Source organism: Macrotis lagotis, chromosome 4 (genome assembly GCF_037893015.1).
Source record: "Macrotis lagotis isolate mMagLag1 chromosome 4, bilby.v1.9.chrom.fasta, whole genome shotgun sequence".
Classification (NCBI taxonomy): domain Eukaryota; kingdom Metazoa; phylum Chordata; class Mammalia; order Peramelemorphia; family Peramelidae; genus Macrotis; species Macrotis lagotis.
Window position 1 is genome coordinate 196,116,104 of NC_133661.1, and position 17,502 is coordinate 196,133,605.

Below are 17,502 nucleotides of genomic sequence, written 5' to 3' on the forward strand. Positions count from 1 at the left end.
TCCAGTTTTTTTGCTTTTCTTTCAATTTTCGCTGCATTGGTTTTGTTCATTCAAAATCCTTTTAAATTTTAATGTACTCAATATTGTCCATTTTAAATCCCATAATTTGTTTAGTTACTTTTTATCCATAAATCTGATAAATAAAATATTCTCTGTCCCTTAGTTTGCTTATGATAAATTATGATATAACCCTTTATGTACAAATCATGTGACCATTTTAGCCATATCTTAGTAAATGGTGTGTGATGTTGGATTATATATATAGTTTCTGCCAATTGCTTTCCAGTTTTTCCAGCAATTTTTGTAAAATAGTGAGTCCCCCCCCCCAAGCTTGGATCTTTGTGTTTATCAAGCCAGATTACTCTGTCTATTCTATTCTATATTGTGTATTTAATCTGTTCCATTGATGCATCATTGTTTTTCTTAGCCAGACTGTATTGTTTTGATAATTATCAATTAGTGTATCATTTAAGAACTAGTACTGTTAGTCTACCTTCCTTCTTTTTTTTTCATTGATTCCTTTTATGGTTTTTAACTCTTGCTCCTTTAGATGAATTTTGTTATTATTTTTCCTAGTTCTATAAAATATTTTTGGTAATTTGATTGGTTCAACACTGAGTAAGTAAATCAATTTAGGTAGAATTGTCATTTTTTATTATATTGATTTGCCTGTCCTTTAATTGTTTAGATACGACTTTATTTGAAAAGTGTTTTGTAATTATGCTCATAATAATTCCTGTGATTGTCTTAGCAGATGGACTCTCAAATATTTTAAACAGAAGTTGTATTTCTTCCTGTTGCACTTTTTTGGTAATATGTAGAAATGCTGACAATTTATGTGGGTTTATTTTATATCCTGCTACTTTTTAAATAAGTTGCTAATTATTTCAATCTATTTTTTAGTTGATTGTCTACTATTGTCTACCATCATAATGTCTGCAAAGAGTAATAGCTTTTTATTCCTCATTGCCTATTTTAATTCCTTCTATTTCTCTTACTTCTCATTGCTGGTGCTAGCATTTCTAGGACAATATTGAATGAAAGTGATTAATTATAACAGACTTATCCTAATCCTTGGTTACCCTGATCCTAATTGGAATACTTATTCCCTTTACAGATAAGGCTTGTGTTGGTTTTAGATAGATACTACTTATGATTTTAATAAAAATTCCTTTTATTCCTGTGGTTTTTGTGCCTTTTAATAGAAATGGGCATGTTTAATAGGAATTTTTCTATTTTTTCTACATCTATTGAACAGCAAGCCTTCTCAGTAAGATCAGGTATGAAACAAGGATGTCAACTGCCACCAATATTATTTAATATTGTAATGGAAATTCTAGAAATAGTAATAAGAGAAGTCAAATAAATATAAGGAATAAGAATGGGAATGAGGTAATTAAACTCTGTTTTTGCAAATGATATGAGGGTTTACTTGGAAAATCACAAAAATTCAACTAAAAAGTAACAGTATATAAAGAAAATTCATATAAATAAATCAGCAGTCCCATATTTCATCAATAAAACATTTCAAGAAGGGAGAGTAAGAGATACTCCCTTTAAAATAATTCTAGACAATTTAGAATACCTGGAAGAATATCGTTCAAAACAGTCCTAGCAGGGCGGTTATGTGGTGCAGTGGATAGAGCACTGGGTCTGGAGTCAGGAGTACTTGAGTTCAAATCCGGCCTAAGACACTTTCTAATTACATAGCTGTGTGGCTTTGGGCAATCCATTTAACCCCATTGCCTTGCAAAAACCTAAAGCAAAACAAAACAAAAAAAAAGCAATACTAGTAATTTGATAAACAAAATTATATTAAAAAACCTTTTTAAACAAATAGAATCGAATTTAAATAATTCTAAAAATAATTATTGTTCATGGATAGTCAATAAAATAAAAATAATTTTACCGAAAGTAATTTATGTATTCAATGCCATCTCAATTAGATTGCCACAAATTATTTTTACTAAATTAGAAAAAAATAGCATTTGAAAGAACAAAAATTAATAATAGCAAAGGAATTCATAAAAATGTAAAGGAAAGAGGTCTAACTATGCAAGATCTTAAACTCTATTATAAGGTAGTAATTATTAAAATGGATAGTATTGAGTAAGAGTAGAAAGGTAGATCAATGGGACAGAGTAGACATATAATTCACAACAGCAAATAGCTGTAAGACAAGATTTTGAGATAAGAATTCATTATTTGGTAAAAATTCTTGGGAAAACTGGAAAGCACTATGGCAGAAACTGGGAATAGACCAAAACCTTACCCCATTTGCCAAAACAAGCCCCAAAGGGATACATGACCTAAATGTAAGGTGAGATATTATAAGAAAATTAGATGAACGTGGAACATATCTGTTCGACCTCTTGATAAATGAATAATTTATAAATTAATGAGAGAATAAAATGGGAATAAAATGGATATTTTAAATTACTGTAAATTAAAATGGCTTTATACAAGTAAAACAATTGTAGCTAAGATTAGAAGGAAAGCAGAAAATTGGGGAAAACATTTAAAAATTTTTTAAACAATTTGTTTATTTATTTTTACAGCTACATGCAATGGTAGTTTTTCAATTATCACTTTCGGTAAGGTTTTGAATTTTACATTTTTATGCCTCCCCCCCCCCCCCCCAAAGAAAGCAATCTAACATACATGTAAAGAAAAAATCAAATCAAACTGGAAAAAAAAATTAGAGAAAAAAATCTAATAAAAAGACATCTTTTAAAAATCAAAGATGATAGGGGTGGCTAGGTGGTACAGTGGATAGAGTACCGGCCTGGAGTCAGGAGTAACTGAGTTCAAATCCGGCCTCAGACACATAATACTTACCTAGCTATGTGGCCTTGGGCAAGCCGCTTAACCCCATTGCCTTGCAAAAACTAAAAAAAAATCAAAGATGATAAAGCTTTGGTCTTCCTTTAATCACTACAGTTTCTTCTCCTTCTCTAGATTTGGACAGTATTTTCCATCACACTATTTTTTATAATTGTCTTTGATTATTGTGCTGCCAAAGTGAATATGTCCATCATAGTTGTCATCATCTAATGTTGCTGTTGGTGGCTGTTGGTGTGAATAATGTTCTTCTGGTTCTGCTCACTTCACTTAGCACCAGGTCATGGAAGTTTTTCTAGGCTATTCTGAAGTCCCATTTCTCATGATTTCTTAAAGAACAATAGTATTCCATCACATTAATATATCACAAATTGTTCAGCCATTTCCTAATTGATGGACCTTCCTTTAATTTTTAATTCTTTGTCACTACAAAAGGAGATGCTATAAATATATACATGTGGGTTTTTTACCCTTTTTCATGATCTCTTTGTAATATAGACCTAGTAGTGGTATTGATGGATCAAAGGGTATGCATAGTTTTATTGACCTTTGGGCACATTGGGGAAAACATTCACATACAGCTTGTCAGATAAAAGTCTCATATTTCATATTATGCCCAAAATGTTATTAGACTGCCTTTTGATTGAGCAATATCCTATTGGATTTATTTCTAAAGATGATTAAGGCAACAGGAAAATATGTTCTAAATAGGTTCTATATGTTCTAAAATGTTTATAGCAGCTCTCTTTGTAGTGGCAAAGAAATGAAAATTGTAAGGATGCTTGTCAATTGGGGAATGGCTGAATAAATTATAGAATATAAATATAATGGAAATCTATTATACTATAAGAAATTATGAACTCAATAATATTAGGAAAACATAGTCACAAAATTGTAAAGAGCAAAAGTGAGCAGAATCAAGAGATTATTAGCTAAGAAAAAAACCAGTTTTAAGAATAACTGAGCAAACAAGTCATTTTTCTTTGCATATTTGACTGGAGCTATTTTGACATCATTGTCTTCTGAGTTTGTGCCTTGATCCTCCCTGCCACCATAGGAACTTTCAGTGGTTAGTTTCTTTTTGTTGTTGCTGATTTTCCCAGTCCAATGTTTGAATTTTAACTTTATGTTAAAGTTGAGCTCTGCTCTTTGTGTTGAGAGTGTACCATCCTAGGTTTCAAGTTTTGTGTGCTGCTGTCTTCAAAGATAGTTATGGGGCTCTGTAATTTTTTTCCTTTTTTTTTTTTGGAATCATGGTCATAGATCTCTTGGCTTGGTCTGTGGTCTTTCAGCAACCACAAGCATTCTTCTCCAGTTGAAACTAGATTACGTTTGTCAGTATTCTTTGCTCTGAGATTGAGACCTGGAACTGTGTATGAACAATAGACTCAGTGCTAGCAAAGGATTCCCCATAATCTTCTTTCTGATCAGTTGTCTGTGGGTTGTGAGCTCCTGATGGTGCTGCTACCACCATAATATAGCCACCTTTAAGGCCTGCTGACATTGGTCCATGTTGGATGGTGGTCCAAGCCCAATCACCTTTCAGTTCAGATAAAACTTTCCTAATGGTTTCTTAACATGTCTTGGACTTGTTTGACTAGGACAATTTGTTGGTTCTGCTGCTTTAGAATCTGTTTTAAAATTTTTAGGAGGGGAATTTGAGAGGTTTCAGATGAATTTCTATCTTTATTTGCTTTCTTGGTCCTGTCTTTCAGCATCAGTTTCTTCATCTTAATATAATCCATTCTCCCTTATGCATTAACATAAAACTCTCCTCATTGGTGGAAAGAATAATTACTTGATGATCCATGCAGTATGAAGGGCAGAATTGCTACTTCCAGTTTTAAGAGAGGGCATACTTTGGGGTGGCTAGGTGGCGCAGTGGATAAAGCACCAGCCCTGGAGTCAGGAGTGCCTGGGTTCAAATCTGGTCTCAGTCACTTAATAATTACCTAGCTGTGTGGCCTTGGGCAAGCCACTTAACCCCATTTTCCTTCCAAAAACCCAAAAGAGAGAGAGAGAGATCATCTTTACAGGGAAGTCCCTGAAAGGAGAAGAAAGGGCTTTGGGGAGAAACCAATGTATAGAAAAAATAGTGCTGAAAATTTCCAGTATGTCACATGAGAGATTTCATAGAATTTCCCCAAAGTTGAGAGCACTTTTGATTTAGATTTGGAAGGAAAGGAATAATACTAACCAATAAGTTTATATTTAATTCTAAAGGTAATAATAGGGAGTCATTTTTGTTCATTTGCTAGAGATGATACTTGCCTGGTATTGGGTTCCAAAAATAATTCCACTATATTCCTTATGATTCAAGTGAATGAACATGAATTTCTTCAAAATTTCCATGAAGTTTTACTCTTCCCAGGTTTAGTCCAGAAATTTCAGTATTCATTTGAGAACTCCAGCAACAGACTCACACTTCCTTTCTTATGCTTGGCCTAGAAGGTATACAAATATTTCTCTGAATTTTATTTCATATAATTTGTAATTTCTCAGTAAGGGGCTATCCAGCTTTAATTACACTGCCTAGTCCCAAGGCAATCCATTATCAGAATTTCTATATTTTTGGCTTTCTGGACTACTCAATTTCTAGCATGCATTTTAAATGTCCACTGATGTTTTCTTCAAAAGTCAAGGTTTCTTCCCCTCTCTGCAGATCAGAAGATTATTGTCAAATTCTTTGGTTTTGTGAAACTGGGAAATAGATGAGCAACAGTTTGGAGGTAGAAGAGTGGATAGATTATGGGATCTGGAGTCAGCAAGAACTAAACTCAAATCTTGCTTTAATAACTGTGTGACTCTGGGCAGTTCAGCTAACTTCCCTTAGTCTCAATTTCTTTACCCATACCACTTTATAAATGCTAAAGTATAATATATTATAAGGGTTTTATGTAACATTATAAGTTGGAATAATTTGAATCACTTCCCCAAAACTGATTATTAAATTTTCAGTGTATTTGATTCACAAATATTACAATGCATATATATGTATATATATATATATATATATATATATATATATATATGTTTCAAGAGTTAGTTTACTGCTTTGTTAATTATCTATGCTCAAGAAAGTGATGGATAAAATGCTAAAAATGAGCATTAATATCAAAAGTGTATTAGATGTATATTTTTTCAGATAGTTCAATGTTTAACATTTACCAGTATATCTCAGTGTCTATGTATGCACACACAATCTAAACAAATATACACAATTCAAACAAATATGTATATATGTATATAAATATATATGTATACTTTATCCATATGCACACAAACCACATATATTTATGTATATGTAGTTACATATAAAACTTTTGTAGTTTTTTAATTTCCAAATGTTTGATGGTAAACACACCCAATTTTTCCTCCAAGTCTCCCAAACAATCCACAGGCACATATTAGATATCTTTTGTATTTAAAGCATTGTGATAGACACTTATGATACTAACAATTATCAATCATTTATTTATTTACAATATACCAGGCACCATTTTCAGCCTAACTGTCCCTGTCCTCAAAGAGCTTACATTAACAGAGGAAAAGAACATATTCATCTGTGTGTAAAATAATGCAAATCCTACCTTCAAGGTATTTACATTCTATTGGGGAAAACAACTTATAAATAATTAAGCATATGCAAAAATATACAAAGCAAATATAAGGCAAATTGGAAAAGCTCTAGAGGGTCAAGGCAGGCTACATGAGGAAATGTGATGCTTGGGAAGAATTCTGAGAGAAATAAATGATTCTAAGAGGCACAAGTGATGTGACAGTGCATTCTATAAGAGCAAAAATAGAGAGTTGGGAAATGGAGCCAATCACTTCAAAATGATCAGAGAAAAAAGTGTCATCCCCATAGCTGTTTTGGTATCCAGAGTCTTACCCATCTCAGTCACGAACAGAGTTTTACTGTTTGTGCCTCTCATTCAAATTGTTCTTTTCTACAATAGAAGCTCCAGGGATTCAGAGAAGCTCAATTCAGATAAATTACTGAAAATTAAGTCTGATTAATGGTCAATTCTTTTTGTAGCCCCAAAATGGTACTAATGAATTATAAAGGCCTAAATTCTAGAACCCCATACTACTGCTCTTTACTCAATGTACTGTGGGAGCAAACCACCTTCCAAATTTACTCTAAGCAGCTACTCTTTCCATGCTTCTTCTAGTGAAATTAAGATTGCAACATTCCCTACACACACACACACACACACACACACACACACACACACACACACACACACACAAACACACACACACACACACATACACACACAGACACATGCAGATTCAAGGAATATCAGCTGAGCTACAAAAAGAATATCTTGTGAACCCCTATTTCAGAATATATAATCTAGCTCCTGAATCTAGAATCTTTCTGGTATTGAGCTGCCCAGCTAATTTTCTTCTTATTCAGTATAATTTTATTATGTGTCCTCATATATGTCTTCCATGGATGATTTCACCAATATGCTGATCTTTTATAACATATATATATATATATATATATATATATATATATATATATGTGTGTGTGTGTGTGTGTGTGTGTGTGTGTGTGTGTGTATTATATATATATATATGTGTGTGTGTGTATATTATATATATATATATATATATATATGCAACAACACAATTTGTTCATCTCTCTTGCAATTGCTATATTGGTAAATCAATAAACATTTATTATAGACTACTCTGCTAGATAATGAGTATCCAAAGGGACAGGGGAAGGAAATAGTAAAAAGGACTCAGTTCCCGTATCCTAGCATCAACTTCTCAAATTGATTCCTTTGATCTGTATTTTCCTATTCGTTCTCTCTTATAGCACTTGATATAACAATAACAATAATAACTAATACTTACTGCATTTGAAGAGCTACAAAATGTTTTATAAGTACATATTATCTTTGATCCGTATAGCAATTCTAGGAGGTGGTTGCTGCTAGCATCTCCATTTTACATAGAATTGACTCTAAAAATTCCTAAGTGACTTGTCCAGAATAAAAAAAAAAGCCAGCAAATGTCTGATGGAGGATTTGAATTCAGATATTCTTAACTCCCGATTTAATATTCCAAAATTAATCTTTTGATACAGAAGCAGCCCACTCAGTTTAGCAAGATAGATACTATATATTTGGAAAATCTTTTTTTCAAAATGGTTCAAATTAAAAGATGATAGCAGTTTTGGAATGCTTTAGAAGGCACTGAAGTCCTAAAAGGTTTCAAAAACAACAGAGCTTGAGTAATTCCAATCCTGCTGACACAGAATCTAAGAAGGTCAAAAGAGAAGACTTCTGAAAACTTAAAATTTGGGTTATACCCTTGAGGAGAGATCCTTATTGGTATCATTGAGCAACCATCTAAAGCTGAAATTAGCTACTGTATTTGGCAGGATTTAAAACTCTGCTCAACACAAGACTTCAGGCTGATTTGGCAAAGATTTCAAATTTACAGCCCTTCTCCCCACTGGGCTCAGGGTGAAAAACATGCTAAAAGGCTGCCAACATGCCTCTGTTTGTTTGTTTCATTAGAGAGGGAGACTAAAGCAATGACACAGAAAAAGACTCAGTAGTCAGCCCACAGCAAAAATAGCACACTTGAAAAGCTTAATGGGCATTTCCTTAGTGATTTCACCATTGACTCCAATTAAGTTCTCCATAGGCTTTGAGACTACTTTCCAAAAATCCCCTAAAAATGTCTTTTTCCACAAGTGTGCTCCAGCAAATTGGTATATGATACACACACACACACACACACACACACACACACACGAATGCACATATGCACACACATAGTGAAATCCACTTGTAACAGTCATACTTGTAAATATTCACCCAGAAGTCTCTTAAAAGCCAGTCTCCTATACAAACATGCAACAGTCCTCAATTGATTTTAGCCTGCTAATTTAGGGCTTTTTTTTTCAGTTATTTAGAACACATGAAAATAGGTTTTTCTCATTTTTATTCTTTCCATGTTTCTGAAGAGCACTTCAGATTTATCCTAAGCATAACATATTTACATCTTCTTGGTGTTGATATTAAATTACCAAATTCAGTTGATATTTAGACTCAATTATGTAATGATTCTTTTATCCCTCTTGCCCCCTCCTAGTTCCTTCAAAACAGGGATGTGGGAATTCAGCTAATCCAAATGACTTGGCCCTCACATAGATTGGATATTTAATTTGATTCATTTATATTCTGATCTAGACACTGGAGAGCACAATGCTCTAAGATATACTGAAAAAAGCATTCAGTACCATAAGGACTTATTTCAGAACCCCATGGTGTATCTTTTCTAATTGCAAGCTGGTCTTCTGACTTCAAACTACCCCAGTTATGAAGGAAAATTTTTTTACTATTTTGTATTTAAGTAACTATTTAGTAATAATAACAATAATGATGATAGCAACAGTAATAAGAATAGCAGTTACCAAAAATATAAGTAGAGCCTAAATTTCTTGATTAGTGGATATTATGTCAGCAAAAAGAAGAAACTATTTGATACATCACTGAGGACTGCAAAAATTTAGTAAATAAAAATACAGGTCCATTAAACATTGATCCATAAAAATTTAAGAGATATATTTTCAGAAAATATTCACACCAAATTCTCTTAGTCTTCAAACTACATAAATCTCTAACATTCTGGACTTAAAAACCTAGAAGAAGAATTCCAAATCTTGTGGGAACAAGATAAGTAAAGAACATTCTTGTCATTTTGTCTGTTACTGATGCCTTCAGTGAGTATGCAAAAGATGAGTTTACATCCTAACACCTGAATTTCATTAAAAAAAACATTTATTTTATCTATATATGCAATATTTCTGACACTTTAAGTATAAAAGAATAATAACAGGATAGTGAATTACGCCAGAATAACTTTTATCTATTGCTATCCGAACTCCAACAAAAAAAAATTATTACCAATAGAGTGGATGCCTGTCAAATGGAGGGAGAATGACTGAATAAAGTTGTGCTTTGTAACAGTGATGGAATACTACTCTGCTAAAAGAAATAAGCAAGTTGATTTTTATAAAATATGGGAAGATATATGAAATAAAGAAGAGAGAATAGAATAGAACCAATAAAACATTTTATACAGTAACATCATTATTGTTCAAAGAGTAATTGAGAATGACTAAGCTATTTTGAGTAATATGAATATTGAAATCAATTACAAAGGACCTATATGAGGGAAGAAAATATCCACCTTCAGAGAAAGAATTGATGTATGGGAGTATATGCTTTATGGTTTCACATATGTGTATCAAATATTAGCCTTCTCCAGTGCAGGGTTCAGAAAGAATAAGGGAGGCAGCTGAACTCAAAATTTAGCAAAAAATAAGAAATTATATTTTTAAAAAAGGAAAAGATTAAAAACTATTAATACTACTTGTATTAATAAGGGAAACTCTTGAATAGATTGAATTGAATGTAGATTGAATATTGTGCTTGGTGTCATGAAAACTCATCTTCCTGAGTTGAAATGCCACAGACACTTAATAGTTGTATCACTGTGCGAGTCACTTAACTCTGTTTGACTCATTTTCTTCATTTATACTTTAAGTTGCAGAAGGAAATATAACTCTAGTATCTTTGTCAAAGAAACACCAAATGGCATTTTGAAGATGTAGACACAACTGAAATGATCATGAAACAACAAGAAAATATTTCAGAATGTAAAGATCAAGCAGAAGAAAAGAAAATTTAAGGAATGAGATAAGATATCATTCCCCAGTGAAATTTCTGGCACTTAGAAAGCTTACAAAAGCTTCCCAATAAAGATTTAGATGCAGCTACAGCAATTGAGCTTACATTCCAACAACTGTATTAAAAAAGGGATATTTTATGAACTGAATTGAGTCCAGCAAATATTAAAGACAAAATACACATAACAGACTGCATGTGAATAGAGTATATCATTTAGCCAAGAAGAAAAGTTTAAGAACAAAAAAAACAAAAAAAAATTATATGATAAGAAAAGAAAATAGGTTAGTCATATGATAAAAGTAAAGAATAAGAAAATGAAATGGGTTAGTCCTATGATAAGAACAAAGAATGGCAGGTTGATAGCCAGAATGCTACATTATTCTCATGATATAAGGAAAAAATATTTTTAAGAATTGCCTAAAGTTTGGGGTACTCCTTGTGGCAAACTTTTGAAAAAGAATGATCAGAGAATATAGATAAGAATAGGTAAGTATTAGTAAGTTATAATCTGCATCAATAGAATTAATTTGCAAAGAAAAAAGTTTTGAGTTGTCATAAAATCACAAATCTATTTGAAAATAAAGTGATTTATCTCAGCACAATTTCTATTTAAACTCCAAATATAAGATGAGAATAACTGGAAAATAAAAAATAGCTCACATTTGAACTTTAGGTTCTCTTACATATATTACTAGAGTCTAGTCTCATAGTTATCATATATGTACTATATGGTATATGGTATATGGAGATAGGTACTACAATATCCATTTGATGAAGGCAGGGAGGTCCAATGTATCTTAGTGAAATACTTAGAATCATACAGATACAAGATTTGAACCCATGTCTTCTTAACATCAAATCTAGAAATTCATAAATTTCACCATGGACATTGGAATGCCATATCTATCCATCAAACCTGAAACATTTTGTTCAGAATTGTACAAAGCCAATTTCAATGTTTAATTAGAATAGCTACCCCAGGTGCTGAAATCGAACATCCCATAGGGAAGACCACTATAATGGTAACTGCTTGATAATGTAAGCTGTTTTCTAGCTCTATTAAATTAGTGAGGTATTAGCATCATAGGAACTTATATTTAGTGCTAGTAGAGATGATGTAGTTCATTTTATAAATGAGGAAATTAAGTTTTAGAGATAGGAAGTGATTTGCCCAAATTTATAATGTACTATGTATTACAGTGAGGATTAAAATACTAATCCTCCATCTCCAAATTCAGTGTTCTCTTCATTGTGACATATTGCCTAAATAAATGTGTGCTAATGACAGAGGCAACTTTACCTGAAAGAAAACCTAATAGAAAGAAAAACAGCACACAGATTGAAATGGTTAGGCAATTCCTAGGTTTAAGGAATGAAATCAACAAAAAATGAACCAGGGCAAAATTTTAATGAAGCATGTCCTGATTGAGACTACCATTGCCCATTATATATGAATATATATATATATATATACATATAAAATATACATATATAATTTAATGTTAGTAATTAATATTTATATAGTACATATAACATATTTATTGATATTTATATTATCAACTCCTTACCCTATATCTCTCTTCTACTAACCCCTACCAAGCAGTTAAGTTTTATAACAAAAAAGGGTGGTGGAAGAAAAATAATAAGAAGATAGAAAAAATTAGTAAGACTGGTAAGAACATATGAAATGTTTTTATATACAACATCCCCTGTCCATGGACTCCATTTGCTTAGGAGTAGGGGAAGGTATATAAAAGGAAGTCTTTCCATAATTCTTCTTTGGGACCAAGATTAATCTTTATAATTACAACCATTAATTTTTATTATTATAATACTATTTAACTGATGAAACAAAAATAGATTAAAAGAGGACAAGTCTCTAGTGTAGAGTAAAAAGTAGTGGACTTAAAATGTGGCCAGAGATTTACATTAAATACAGTAGTAATGGTTATAGAGACTTGTATTTATATAAGACACTTCATAATATTTACTCTATAATCAGACCCTGGACTTCAGTGGCCCTGGTGGGGGGTGGAAATGAAACTGATGATTGCACAACTCTGCCTCATTTAAATCCAATGCACATGCAAGGCAAGAGAACACCACATGATACCACTGGTCTTCTTCAAAAACAAAGAATGAACAACAACAATATCCCTTTAGTGCAAATTATAACTCTCTTTTCTTCATTGTAAATAAAGAAGCTAAAGCTGAAGTGTATGTAAGAATTGTTTACTGATGGCACTAAGAGATAATTATTGAGCTATAAAAGGAAAGTTACTGATGGAGGCTGAGCAGACTTCTAGGTGGATGTCAGGGTCTTATGACTGTTAACTTCTGGGACTCTATGAATTTTGCCACAAACACAGCTCAGAAAAAGCAGAATAAAGCATTTGACTGACCTTGTGTCAGAGGATAATAAACTTTGAAGCTTTTTGTGCAGGTTAATCATAATTCTTCAGGACGTTTCTAGTCCATACTAAAGCAAAAGTGTTCTGAAGCGTATACATATTCCAAAGAAACAGATATACAGAGAAAATCACTCAGACTTTCATATTATTATTATTATTATTATTATTATTATTATTATTATTATTATTATTCAGATCTTTCTTACACAAAGAAGTTTCATTGGACTCTCTTCTTTGTGTCAACACAATAAACACTATAGCCACGACATAAGGATCAATTAAAGAAATTTCAGTAAAAGTCCTGGGACAATCCTATAGGCAGTTGTCAGCTCAAAGAGAAACTGATTCCTTCATTAAGCACATAGGTACCAATTATTAGCCTTTTGCTCTTACAACTCAATGCTCTATTTCTTTTTCTTAAGATTTTTTTTTATTTATACATTACTAAAATATTCCTATTTGAGTAAACATAATACCCCTCCCCCACAAAAATATAAAATCTCATGAGAAATAAAGTAAAAGAAAGAGGGAAAAAATGTGTTTCAGTGTTTCAGTCCATGTTCTCATACAACCCGCTCTGTCTCGGGTGAATCACATTCTTTATCCTAAGTCCATCATAAAAGTTACTTCCATATTTTTCCACAGTTGCTGTTGCTGATTGTAATTCTCTCCATCCATTCCTACCCACTACCATCTATTATATTTTCCTCTCTCCTTTAACTCTGTCCCTCTTCAAAATGTGCTGTGGGGCAGCCAAGTAGCACAGCAGACAGAACACTTCCCCTGGGGACAAGAGGCCTCATGGTCCCTGACAGGCCACCCAATCCCAGCACCTTGCAAAAAGTAAAAGACAAAATTTGTTATATTTGACTATCCTCTCCTATGACCTACTCTCTCTTCTTTACACAAATCCCCCCCTCTTCCCCTTGTCCCCTTCTCTCCTTTTTCTTCTAGATGTCTATACCCCATTGAATGTGTATGCTGTTTCCTCTCTGAGCCATTTCTGATGAGAATGAAGGTTTCCTCATTCCCCCTTGCCTTCTCCCCCCTTCCATACCATTGCAAAAGCTACATGAAATAACTTTTATATGAAATATATTAGCCTTTTCTATGTCTCCTTTCTCTTACTCCCAGTACATTTCCCTTTCACCCACTGACTACATTTTTAATATATTATATCTTCAAATTCAGCTCTCTCCTGCACTTCATCTATAAAAGCTCCTACCTTCTCTATTAAATGAGAAGGTTCATATGAGTATAATCTCTATCATCTTTCCATGCAGGAATACATGCAGTTCATCATCATTAAGTCACTCATAATTTATCCTTCTTGTCCACTCTCTCTATGCTTCACCTGAGTCCTGTACTTGAAGGTCAAACTTTCTGTTCAGCTCTAGTCATTTCAACAGAAACATTTGAAATCCCCCTGTTTCATTGGAAGTCCATCTTTTCTCCTGGAAGAGGATGTTCAGTTTTGCTGGGTAGTTGATTCCTGGTTGCATTCCAAGCTCTTTTGCCTTCCAAAATATTATATTCCAAGCCCTATGATCCTTTAATGTAGTTTCTGCTAAGTCCTGTGTCATCCTTACTGCAGCTCCATGATACTTGGATTGTGTCCTTCTGGCTGCTTGTGATATTTTCTTTTTGACTTAGGAGTTTTAGAACTTGGCTATAATATTCCTGGGGGTTGTTTTCTTTGGATCTTATTCCAGGGGAGATCGGTGGATTCTCTCAATTTCTATTTTACCCTCTGCTTCTAGGATATCAGGGCAATTTTCCTGTAGGAATTATTTAAAAATGAGGTCAAGGTTCTTTTCCTGATCATGACTTTTAAGCATCCCAATAATTTTAAATTTTTATTTCCTGAATCTGTTTTCCAGATCAATTGTTTTTAATGAGATATTTCACATTTTCTTCTAATTTTTTCATTCTGGTTTTGAACTATCATATCTTGATTTCCCACGAAGTCATTAGCTTCCTTTAGCTCCATTCTACATCTGAAGGATTTGTTTTCCTCAGAGAGCTTTCTTATCTCCATTTCCATCTAGCCAATTCTACTTTTTAACACATTCTTCTCCTCAATAACTTTTTGAACTGTTTTATCCATTTGACCTAAGCTGATTTTTAATATTTCTTCAGCATTCTTTGGATCTCCTTGATTAAGCTGCTGACTTTGTTTTCATGTTTTCCCTGCATCTTTCTCACTTCTTTTCCCAATTTTTCTTCTATGTCCCTTACTTGATTTTCAAAATCTTTTCTGAGCTCTGCCATTGCCTTAGCCCAACTTCTATATTTCTTGGAGTCTTTAGATGCAGAAGCTTGTACTTCTTCATCTTCAGATTGAGTATTTTGGTCCTCCATGGGACCAAAGTAATTGTCTATGATCAGGTTCCTTTTTTTTCTGTTTACTCATTTCCCCAACTGTGACTGGTTTTGGGGTGCTTCCTGAGTTTTTGAGTATTATTGGGACAGTCCCAAATGAACCTCAGTGTGTGAGGCTCTGACTGTTCTCCTGGTTTGTGAATGACCAGAAACTTATCCCTCTGCCATGGGGCTGTGGGGGGCAGTCCCTGCTCAAAAGGGGGGGTCTAGATTGCAACCAGGGTCTGAATGTGGTCCTGATCCAGGGACAGAGGGAAGACCTCAGCAGTCTCCCTTACTTCCTTTACCTTTGGTGGGCTGAGTCCTCAGGGCACCGCTGCCTAAAAGCTCCTGCTAGGTGACTCCATGGGCCTCCTTCTGTTTCCTGGAACTGGGCTGCCACACCTTGCTGAGATGCCTTGGATGTGCTGAGGGCCTGGGCTTCGTGCTCCCTTTGGCAGAGGTCTCCCTACTGATCTTCCAAGATGTGCTTGGGGCTCCCTGGGTTGCAGATCAGGAAACTTCTTCTGCTGCTGGGAACCACAGTTCCAAGGTGCCCTGGGGCTGTTCTGGGAGGCTGAAATTCCTTGCTCTGGTGCAGACACCCCTCCAACCCCATGGAATAGAGTTTTCCATTATTTTCCAGGTTACGTTGGGCTAAAGAATTGCCTCACTGGATCTTTATGTGGGTTCTGTCTCTCAAATATTTAGCTAGAATTTTTAACTTTAAGGTTTTTGTTTTAAGGTTTAAGTTTAAATTTAAGGATTTTGAAATATTTTGGAGAGAGCACCTATGAGAGGCTCTTCTCCTGTCACCATATTGGCTCCACCCATAATACTCTATTTCTAATTGAATAAATACTATTTGCTCTAAAAAGATCCATTTCTCTATTTCCTTATCTGAGAATGGAGAATTTGATCTGGTTGATCCACATGATCCTGGGATAAGTGCTTTACACATTCAAGGAGGCAGACATCCTGCCTCTGTTCATTGTCATGCAGTGAGATTAACAAAGTTTCTATAACTGGCTGTTGCCTATATAGCAAACTGTGGTATACTATATTTAATATTGTGTTCTCTTTTAGCAATAAATCAATCAAGTTATTAATACTTGTTAGACTCTGGGGATAAAGTCAAGATTTTAAAAATTTCTGCCTCAGGGTGGCTAGGTAGTGCAGTTGTTAGAGCACTGGCCCTGGAGTTAGGAGGAGCTGAGTTCAAATCCAGCCTCAGACACTTAATAATTACTTAGCTATGTGGACTGGGGCAAGCCACTTAACCCCATTGCCTTGCAAAAAACAAAAACAAAAGTTTCTGCCTCAAGGAACTTGCAGTCTAATGGACTACTCAACAACCATTTATTAAAGTACTATACACCTTGCTAAGTTCTGGAAATGCAAAAAGAAATCCTGTTTTAAAAACTTGGAAAATTACATGAAGTAAGCAGAACCAGGAGATCATGGTATACAGTAAAAGTAGCACTGCTAGATGATCAGCTATTGTTGAACTCAAGTCATCTCAACAATTCAATGGTCAAATACAATTCTAAAAGATTTGTGATGGAAAATACCATTCACATTCAGAGAGAAAACTATGGAATCTGAATGACAAGCAAAGAATACTATGTTCATATTCTAAATTTGTTTTTTGTTTTATCTTATGATTTTTCTCTTTTGTTCTGGTTCTTCATTCATAGTGTGACTAATATAGAAATGTGTGTTACATAATTGTACATGTAAAACTTTGAACAAATGACTTTCTATCCTAGGATGGAAGGAGGGACAGGTGGAAGAGTGAAAACTTTGCAAAAATGAAAGTAGAGGTGGAGCCAAGATGGCAGCCTAAAGGCGGGAATTTATGGAAACTCATTCTCCCAAAAAACTCCAAAACCCAATGAATTATGACTCTAGCCAAAATTTAGAGCACAGAATCCATAGAAAGAGTGACTGATACAATTTCCCAAACTTGGAAAGATTTATTTCACTGGGGCGGGGTTGGAAGGAGCTGCAGTGCAGCCCAAGGACAGTGTAGCCATGCCAGAGCAAAACAGCTCCAGTCTTCCAGGAACAACCTGAGGGGCACCTGGTCCATGGAGCTGGGGGTGGTTATCAGATATCTTGTCCCAGGGATCACCAGGGACAATTTGAAGGAGTGGTGAGAGAACTCT